Source organism: Pseudophryne corroboree, chromosome 11, assembly GCF_028390025.1.
Source record: "Pseudophryne corroboree isolate aPseCor3 chromosome 11, aPseCor3.hap2, whole genome shotgun sequence".
In the NCBI taxonomy this organism is placed as follows: Eukaryota; Metazoa; Chordata; class Amphibia; order Anura; family Myobatrachidae; genus Pseudophryne; species Pseudophryne corroboree.
Window position 1 is genome coordinate 103,432,685 of NC_086454.1, and position 10,256 is coordinate 103,442,940.

The following is a 10,256-nucleotide window of genomic DNA, read 5'->3' on the forward strand; positions in this document are numbered from 1 at the left end:
TCTTAATCTGCCCGTTCAGTCAATCCCAATACCCGTATCGACCGAGTTGTATGTCAGAGGTGAACTGAATCAGTCGTGTATTCAGTATTTTAATTTGTCTCATGCCCATGAAATTGAATTTGACAGTCACAATGGGACTCCTCGCCACCATTGACTCGCAATACATACAAGAGACAACACCAACAGGAACGATGGTAACAACAACTGGGGATAATGGAGATTCCAAATTGAAGATTATCAATCTCTCAGAACATGAACTCACATCAATACAGGAATCCATACTCAACAAAGGTTTGACTTTTTCCCCCACAGAACGCTTTGACAGATTTAAGTGGGAAAAGGATCTCAAACTTTTTGGAAGAAAGCTACTACTCACAAAAATTTATACTGAGAAAGAAATTACTCCACTAATAACTGAGACCAATATGGAAGAAGATATATCAACCCCACTTTCCACATCGCAAATACTCTTGGAATCAAGATCCTCCAATTTATCTCAGATGGAACAAGATGCTCTCATTGCCCTACAAGAATTAGAGCAAGAGCAAAATCCCAGGACTGGAGCTGAATCTTCCACCAGACCAATCTGCAAAAAGAAGTCAACGTACTTCCCACAAGAACACTTATGCCCTGAAGTACAGGTCTTTACGAAGCTGGTAGCCAAAGAATTCGATCAAATTCATCTTAATAAAAAAAGATACCAGGGTCATTCCAACTTAACGTGGCAAGAAAGGAAAGCCATAAAAGAAATACAGACATGGCAAGATGTGGTCATAAAACCCTCCGACAAAGGGGGAAACGTAATCTGTTTTGGACCAAATGACAATATCAAGGAAGCACAGCGACAACTTACTACCACTGACTGTTATAAAAGAATGTTACTCAACCCATTACAGAATTATAAAACCATCTATGAAAAAATTATCAACCAGGCATCTGCACAAGGTGCAATCACCAAGCAGGAGTACGACTACCTACAGGTACAGAACCCCAGAATTCCGACATTCTATATGCTGCCAAAGATACACAAAGACAGACAAACCCCCCCGGGAGACCCATAGTGTCCGGTATAGGGGGGCTAACGGAGAAGGCAAGTATCTTTCTCGATTTACACCTAAGACATTTTGTCTTAGACCTCCCCTCGTATGTTCAGGATACAACTGACATACTCAAGAAAGTACACTATCTAAGGTTAGAAGATAATCAATACCTAGTAACCTTGGATGTCGAGGCACTATATACCTCCATTAGTCACAAAGATGGGTTAATGGCAGTAGAATATTTTTTGAACAACAATGGTAAAGAGGACTTCCATGATTTTCTCACCAAATTACTCCATTTTGTCCTGCACTACAACTTTTTCACATTTAACAACCAATTTTACCTCCAAACAAGAGGCACAGCTATGGGGGCTGCCTGTGCACCCACATATGCAAACATATTCCTTGGATGGTGGGAAAAAGAATGTGTCTTTAAAGATCATAATGACAATTTTACAACTCATGTCATCATGTGGAATAGGTACATAGACGACATTCTTATGATCTGGGAAGGAGACTTGCAACTACTGCATCAATTCATCAAACATCTGAATAAGAATGATCTCAACATCCGCCTCACTCACACTATAAGTCAAGTGGAAGTACCATTCCTGGATTTGTTGATTTACAAAAACCCAGAGGGAATGATTGCTACAAATCTATATCGCAAAAGCACTGCGACCAACACATTATTACATCAAACAAGCTCTCATTTTCCCCCGACGATAGAAAATATCCCCAAAGGGGAATTTCTCCGCTTGCGTAGAAACTGTTCAGACAATAAAAACTTTACAATACAAAGCACGGATCTAGCACAAAGACTCTGCAATAGAGGATACAGCAAAACATCTGTGAAAAAAGCATTAAAATCTGTCAAAACCATTAAGAGAGAAGACATTGTCTTCAAGAAACAGAAAAAAGAAGAAGGAAAAAAGTCTGAAAACACCATTCGCTTCGTCGGTAACTTCTGCCAAGAATGGAGAAGGGTGAATGAAGCAATACAAAAGCACTGGCATATCTTACATATAGACCCTACACTGTCTAAGAAACTTGGTCCCAAAGTCTCTATGAGCTGGCGCAGATCAAAAAACCCTAAAAGACCAACTAGTACGAAGTCATTTTCAGAAATTCCCTGACAAAAAACCAATAATCACGGGTACATACCCTTGCGGGAATGCAAAGCCTGTAAATTTATTGTCCCCACAAAGGAAGTAGAGGACAAATATGGTAATACAATTACAATTACAGACTACATGAACTGCCAAACGGAAGGTGTCATCTACTGCCTCAGCTGTAGTTGTAACCAGAAATATATTGGCATGACGACACGTCCCTTTAAACAGCGTATCCTGGAACACATAGGATCCATACGTAATGCCATCACGGATAGGCAAAGGATGAAACAACTGACATCAGTTGCCCGTCACTTCTACACCTGCCATGGGAGCAGGTATGAAGAGCTAAAGATCTTTGGACTAGAAAGGATCAGACTTGGAATACGAGGAGGAAATTTAACGGACAGCCTATTGAAGAAAGAAAGTGAATGGATCTTCAAGATGGGAACTATATATCCAGCTGGCATGAATGAAAACATCAACTTTGGTTTTTTTTGAATTAACCAACTCACCATCAGAACCATAGAGAACCCATTTTCTTTCCCTCTTTTTTGTACATACTAATTTGGTATATGCCAATTAACATATAGCCAGTATAGTAGCACAATATAGAACATCATTATAATTATCATAATCACTACCATCAACGATCTTTATCCAATACCATCACACACCTATTTTCACCTCACTTCAACATGGGTTCCCATGTCATTAATTGTCCACATACAAACTAAGATACTGTCTTTACACTTCTAATTGTCATTTTGTCATTTTATCACTAATTAAATACACCATCAACCAATTTACTGTTATCACATAATCACCTTTATCTATATCCTCACTTTTTATTCATCACACACATTTCATTACTATCATTTTGAACTAACTATAACCCTTCTCCCATCCCCTTCTACCCAATATTCCACATAAAACCCACTTCCCCTCCCCCTCTCCTTCACTCCCTCACTCCCCCTCCTCCCACATTCACTATCCCACCCACCCATATAAACTCCCTTAACCCCTTCCAAAAACCTCCCTGACGATTTTTCCGTATTAACTAAATTCTCTCCTTTCCCAACCCCCAAAAACTTTCCCTTTCCTCCACCCCCCCCGCCCCCCCTCCCCCACCTAGCAAATCTTTTTTCACCCCTCCATCCGTCTATAACAATTATATAGGCCCTCTAACATATAAACACTACTATTATTATAATTACCAATATACTAATTAATTAATTTTTAATGGTTAAATTTATATATAAGAATCCTACAATCATTAAATATAAATTTATACTTTAATATAATCAGCTTATTCAGATATGTACAATGACATGTACATGGTTATTTCCATATCACCTTTAGGGCAAATAACCTGCTAAATTGTCAGTACTCAGATTTCAAATTCCACTTATTATAATGCGGCTGAGAAATGTGCATCAATTATTCACAACTATACTGGCTATTGAATAGGCATACACAATATCATATATATGTATATGTATATATATATATATATATATATATATATATATATATATATATATATATACACATATATAGTATCATTACAATATCTATCATTTAATAATTATGTGCCAATTGTATGGGATAAATAAGTATGTGTAGACTGTTACGTTCCCCTTCCTCCCCTCACCCTGGTTGATGTCATTACAAACTTAAGGATAGGCTAAACAAAGCGTCCATCACAATGGAATACCCAATGAACACCTAGCACTGTCCGTAAATAAGAGACTCATACTGATCACACTACGTTCTGTGATCAAGCTACACTGCGAAACGTACGTCATCTCCCCCTGCGGTCACGTGGTGCGCACACGTGATCGCACCAACCGGAACTTCAGGACAGTTACCCGGGCAACGGCGTCCAGCCGCGTCCAGCGGCTGAGAGCCGGGAGGCACTCAGCTACCACACGCTGTGGAGCAGCGGACACTGCCAGCATAGGAAATAGCCGACCACCACTTCGGCTTCACTACACCTCCAGGATCCTGTCACTTACAGGAGATTACAAACGGCAGCTTCCTACAGGCAGCCCCTTGGGATTGGTATCGTATTATTACAGAAACTCTATAAATTTTTCCCTGTATATTCACTACTGCCCAAATAGGCTATTAACTTGCCTTAAAATATTTAGATGCTGCCTATATGTGTATGTGCATTGTATAATGTTCTATATGTCTATCACTGATAGTCTAAATTTATAGCTATCTGACTACCCTAGTGCATACACATTTTACAAATGCTCCAAGAGGTGCTGGACTTATATGGTATCTAATAAGGTATTAGGAGTAAACTACTATATTCCTAGATACGGCAGATTTCTTGCACAAGGAATCTTAAAGAAGCTCATTAGCTGCACGCTTACAGCAAATTGCTACTCAACTATAAATGTTTTTGTGTAAAAATTTTTCTGCTGTGGTGGCGTGTGCGGTATAAATTGTTAGAGGCCATATATATTATATATTGCACACAGCAACAGGTTTGCTACAATTGTTGCCTGATTATATCCAGCTGCACACTTGCAGCAAAGTACTACTCTACTATCTCTGTGTGCAGTATTTTCTGCTGTGGTGGCGTATATGGTATACATTATTTGAGGCCTCATATATTATATACAGCAACAGGTTTGCTATAATTGTTGCCTGATTATATATCATCATCATATGCAAGTGGACGCCCTTGCATAAAAAAATCTTTTTCATATGCTAACTGTCCTTAATGTAATTTTACTTATGCATTATGACTAATATTGCCACAAATTCAATTTCATGGGCATGAGACAAATTAAAATACTGAATACACGACTGATTCAGTTCACCACTGACATACAACTCGGTCGATACGGGTATTGGGATTGACTGAACGGGCAGATTAAGAAATTGCGGACATACCCCGCTGGAGATGCCCGATCTCGTCTGATCTTGGAAGCCAAGCAGTGGAGGGCCGGGTCAGTACTCAGATGGGAGACCACCTTGGAACACCCTGGTACTGCAAAATATTCTTCTGCCCGATCTAGAGTGATCCCTAATAATACCAATTGGCATTCGGTTCTGTATGACCTATGATTCAATTCTCTACGACTACTTAATCCTAAATAGGACTGCTGTAGAATAAATGATGGTCATATACTATACAAAGGTGTTACTGTTATCTCAGTAAAACCAATAGCCCATATATTTGATCTCCGGTTTCTATTGTGGTATCGAAAACCACATTAATTACACATAATAGAGTGTTATATTTTCGCGTAGCTACACTATCTTACGTATTACTTACTCCTACAATTATAGTTTTAATGAATTAATAAAATTATGTTTTATCAGAATTGATTAATATAATCCTCTGAATTGAATGCTCCCACACAAGAGTCTACTTTCCAACTTTTCTTCTTTGTTGGGTTTTCTTTGTTGATACTCTTCTTGACTCTAGGGAGCACCACTGATAGCAACAAATAATTGCAAAACGGATTTTTCTCCCTATGCACAAAGTTGCTGTATCCATAACGCAATTTAGCGTCATAAATCAGTTTTTCAGAGGGCATTACAACCTTATTGCAAGACTAGTGCGGTCCCAAAAAAGCTTTTTTCTTAAACCGGTATGCTGGTCGCCAGGATCCCGGCCGCCGGTATACCATACTACACCCGCTGGGAGCTCTAACAGGAGGATTAGGGGAATGAGAGCCCTGTAAGGAACATACAGGTTGGGGGGAGGAGGCAAGTAACTATAATAAAGATTGGGGCGGGATCACTATAGGACAAATGCAAGCAAGGGGGACATACAGATAAAAGGGTCACTGCCAGGGAATATGCTGACAAGGGGGTCACTACCAGGGAATATGCTGACAGAGGGGTATCTACAGGGAATATGCTGACAGGGGGGTCACTACGGGGAATATGCTGACAGGGGGGCCTCTACGGGGAATATGCTGACAGGGGGGTCTCTACGGGGAATATGCCGACAAGGGCGATCACTACAGGCAATATGCTGACAGAGGGATCTCTACAGGGAATATGCTGACAGAGGGATCTCTACAGGCAATATGCTGACAGGGATCTCTACAGGCAATATGCTGACAGAGGGATCTCTACAGGGAATATGCTGACAGAGGGATCTCTACAGGCAATATGCTGACAGGGATCTCTACAGGGAATATGCTGACAGAGGGATCTCTACAGGGAATATGCTGACAGGGGGGTCTCTACGGGGAATATGCTGACAGGGGGGTCTCTACGGGGAATATGCTGACAAGGGGGGTCTCTACAGGGAATATGCTGAAAGGGGGGTCTCTACGGGGAATATGCTAACAGGGGGGTCACTATGGGGAATATGCTGACAAGGGGGATCACTACAGGGAATATGCTGACAGGGGGGTCTCTACGGGGAATATGCCGACAGGGGGGTCTCTACGGGGAATATGCTGACAAGGGGGGTCACTACAGGGAACATCCTGACAGAGGGGTCTCTACAGGGAATATGCTGAAAGGGGGGTCTCTACGGGGAATATGCTGACAGGGGGGTCACTATGGGGAATATGCTGACAAGGGGGATCACTACAGGGAATATGCTGACAAGGGGGTCACTACAGGTAATAGGGTGACAGAAGGGAATATGCTGACAAGGGGGTCACTACGAGGAATATGCTGACAGAGGGGTCTCTACGGGGAATATGCTGACAGGGGAGTCTCTACCGGGAATATGCTGACAGAGGGGTCTCTACGGGGAATATGCTGACAGGAGGGTCTCTACAGGGAATATGCTGACAGGGGGGTCACTACGGGAATATGCTGAAAAGGGGGGTTACTACAGGGAATATGCTGACAGGGGGGTCACTATGGGGAATATGCTGACAAGGGGGATCACTACGGGGAATATGCTGACAGGGGGGTCTCTACGGGGAATATGCTGACAGGGGGGTCTCTACGGGGAATATGCTGACAGGGGAGTCTCTACGGGGAATATGCTGACAAGGGGGGTCACTACAGGGAACATCCTGACAGAGGGGTCTCTACAGGGAATATGCTGAAAGGGGGGTCTCTACGGGGAATATGCTGACAGGGGGGTCACTATGGGGAATATGCTGACAAGGGGGATCACTACAGGGAATATGCTGACAAGGGGGTCACTACAGGTAATAGGGTGACAGAAGGGAATATGCTGACAAGGGGGTCACTACGAGGAATATGCTGACGGGGGAGTCTCTACCGGGAATATGCTGACAGAGGGGTCTCTACGGGGAATATGCTGACAGGAGGGTCTCTACAGGGAATATGCTGACAGGGGGGTCACTACGGGAATATGCTGAAAAGGGGGGTTACTACAGGGAATATGCGGACAGAGGGGTCACTACAAGGAATATACTGACAAGGGGGTCACTACAGGTAATAGGGTGACAGAGGGGAATATGCAGACAAGGAGGATGCTATGAGGAATATGCCGACAAGGGGTTCTCTACGGGAAATATGATGACAGAGGGGTCTATACAGAGAATATGCTGACAAGGGGGTCACTACGGGGAATATGCTGACAGTGGGGTGACTACAGGGCATATACAAAGTATCACTATGGGGAATAAATGGGAGTTCTAAGAAAATACAAGGGGAACCACAACACAAGACACCTTTTCAAGGGGTGACATTATTATTTTTGCCCTTGGTGTCATTGACCCATTACACTTCTGGGTAATATTATAGGAATTCTTAGTTTGAATCCTCTCTAAGATGAATCTTGTCACACACACTTATTGTATGACCAGCACTATTAGGGAACTGATATGTGAATACGGGATTGATACCTTATATAAATAGCACCTCTGGAGTATTCATGTAATGAAAATACTCTGATACTTAGGAGTTTATGATATTTTCTGCAGCCTTATAACAGACATTAGAACAAATATACCTGTATGTGAAAGCAGTGTTGAATGGCCTGCTTTACAAAGTTTTGTGACAGCTTTATTGCACTGGATAATATCATCAGTGTGTTTGTATGTAAAGGTGGAGCTAGACATGCCCTGTGGGTGGAACATGACACGCCCTCTCAATGGCGCATTCTGCTAACTCCTACAATGTCCCTGAAACTATTTTTCAAAAGTAGGCAAGTAGGATATAAACATGACACACACTACAAATAACCCAATCACTACAATAAAAAATACATGTGGCACTTCACATGGTTCATAGCAGCATGTGATTGTATGTATCTCTTTATCAGAGCAGTTCGTATATACTGTATTGTCATACCCTCCAGCTGTACCTTTTTGGCAGGTACAGTACCTTGTTTTTATGGTCTGTACCGATTTTTGGCTCTCCAAACTTCCATTGAAAGTATAGGAAAAGGGGCGTGGTCACACCCCCTTTACCAGTGGCCACACCCTTTTTCAGATTTGTACTGATTTTTACGTGTAAAATGTTGGAGGGTATGTATTGTCAGAGAAATGTGATCCACCTTTGTAAATACTAGTAATGAATATCTAATAATAAAATTGATAACCTTAGAGTTCATTAAAGGAGATTCATTACCAGTAATTCATGATTGGTTTATTTATTATCTATTTTTTTCTACATTTCTGACCTTACCATCACATTGTTTTATTATTAACACAGCATATTTTACAGTTGGCACTAGTAATCCTCAGTTGTGTGTGTGTATATATATATATATATATATATATATATATATATATATGTATATATAAAATATGGCAAAGTGACAGCACTCTATGTCTAAAGTCAAAAATTAATTGGTGCAAGGTCCTAATGATTGATATACACACTCACTTTTCCCATGGCTGAAAAAAGAATTAGACCAGCACTCACGTTTTAGTTGAAGAAAAAAAGGGTTTTTTTTATTCCTGATAAGACATCAAGGATACGTCAAGGATACACCCCTGATGAAGACCACCAAGTGTTGAAACGGCTGTTGGGCGTACTGTAAACAGTGGGGTGTATCCTTGACGTATCCTTGATGTCTTATCAGGAATAAAAAAAACCCTTTTTTTCTTCAACTAAAACGTGAGTGCTGGTCTAATTCTTTTTTCAGCCATGGGAAAAGTGAGTGTGTATATATATATATATATATATATATATATATATATATATATATTACACACATACACACACTCCATGTATTATGGGGTATTTAGAATACCGTCAATATATAGAAGCTGTTACATCTATTAGTCATGTTACTTATGGAAATATATAGTGCAGAGGTTCCCAAACTGTGTGCCGTGGCTCCCTGGGGTGCCTCGGGACACTTGCAGGGGTGCCCTGGGTTGGTGGTCCAGGACCAATTCAAATTATTCATGGTCAATATAATAGGCAAAACCAGTGCTGGTGGCTGCCAGTCATAAAATATGTGGCCAAACAGAAGCAAATCTTGTCCCTCACCACACAACTGACCCTAAGGAGGACATATAGACGCGATCTACTTAATGTAATATTTATTTCTAAATTTCTCAATAAGAAATTTTTGGCCTAGGGGTGCTGTGAAAAAAATTCTGATATTCTAGGGCGCCGTGATTCAAAAAAGTTTGGAAACCATTGATATAGTGTCTGATTCCGAGTCATGTAGAGATGTGCGCTGACCCCCGTGTTTCGTATCTGTATTTTTTAAATTGCTAAATACAGCTACAATCACATAATTTGGAGGTGTTTTTGTTTCATACAGCATTATAATCCTTAATAAAATTAATTTTGTCATTTTCAGCCAATTTTGACCACCTCACAGTTCACAATGCATTATGGAGGGCAGCCGCATGTGTTATTGTGATAGCCGAGCTTGCTGAGTACTTCCCAGCCCGTACCACCTCCTTGGCCCGCCTTCCCCCCTGCACCCAGTAACACACCATCAGGGCTGCCATCAGGGCGGTACAGCCAGGTGACCCAGTACCACCACTGCAGGAGGTATGGCTTGGCAGGTGGATGGACATTTAACTGCTGCTGTGGTTCCTAGTATCTGTATCTGCATCACAGGAGAAGCAGTAAAATGTCCAGTAGCTGAGCAGCAGGGAGGAGAAGGCTGGAGAACATTGTTGAATGATAGAGGGGTGGCGATCAGGTTAGTAGCTAAGCTGGGGGAAGAGTG

The 10,256-nt window shown here is 41.4% G+C and overlaps 1 pseudogene; it reads left to right on the top strand.

Annotated features, from left to right (window-relative positions):
- The first annotated feature begins 5,048 nt into the window (after positions 1–5,048).
- On the top strand, positions 5,049–5,168 carry LOC134971339 (5S ribosomal RNA; annotated as a pseudogene).
- Positions 5,169–10,256: the final 5,088 nt, after the last annotated feature.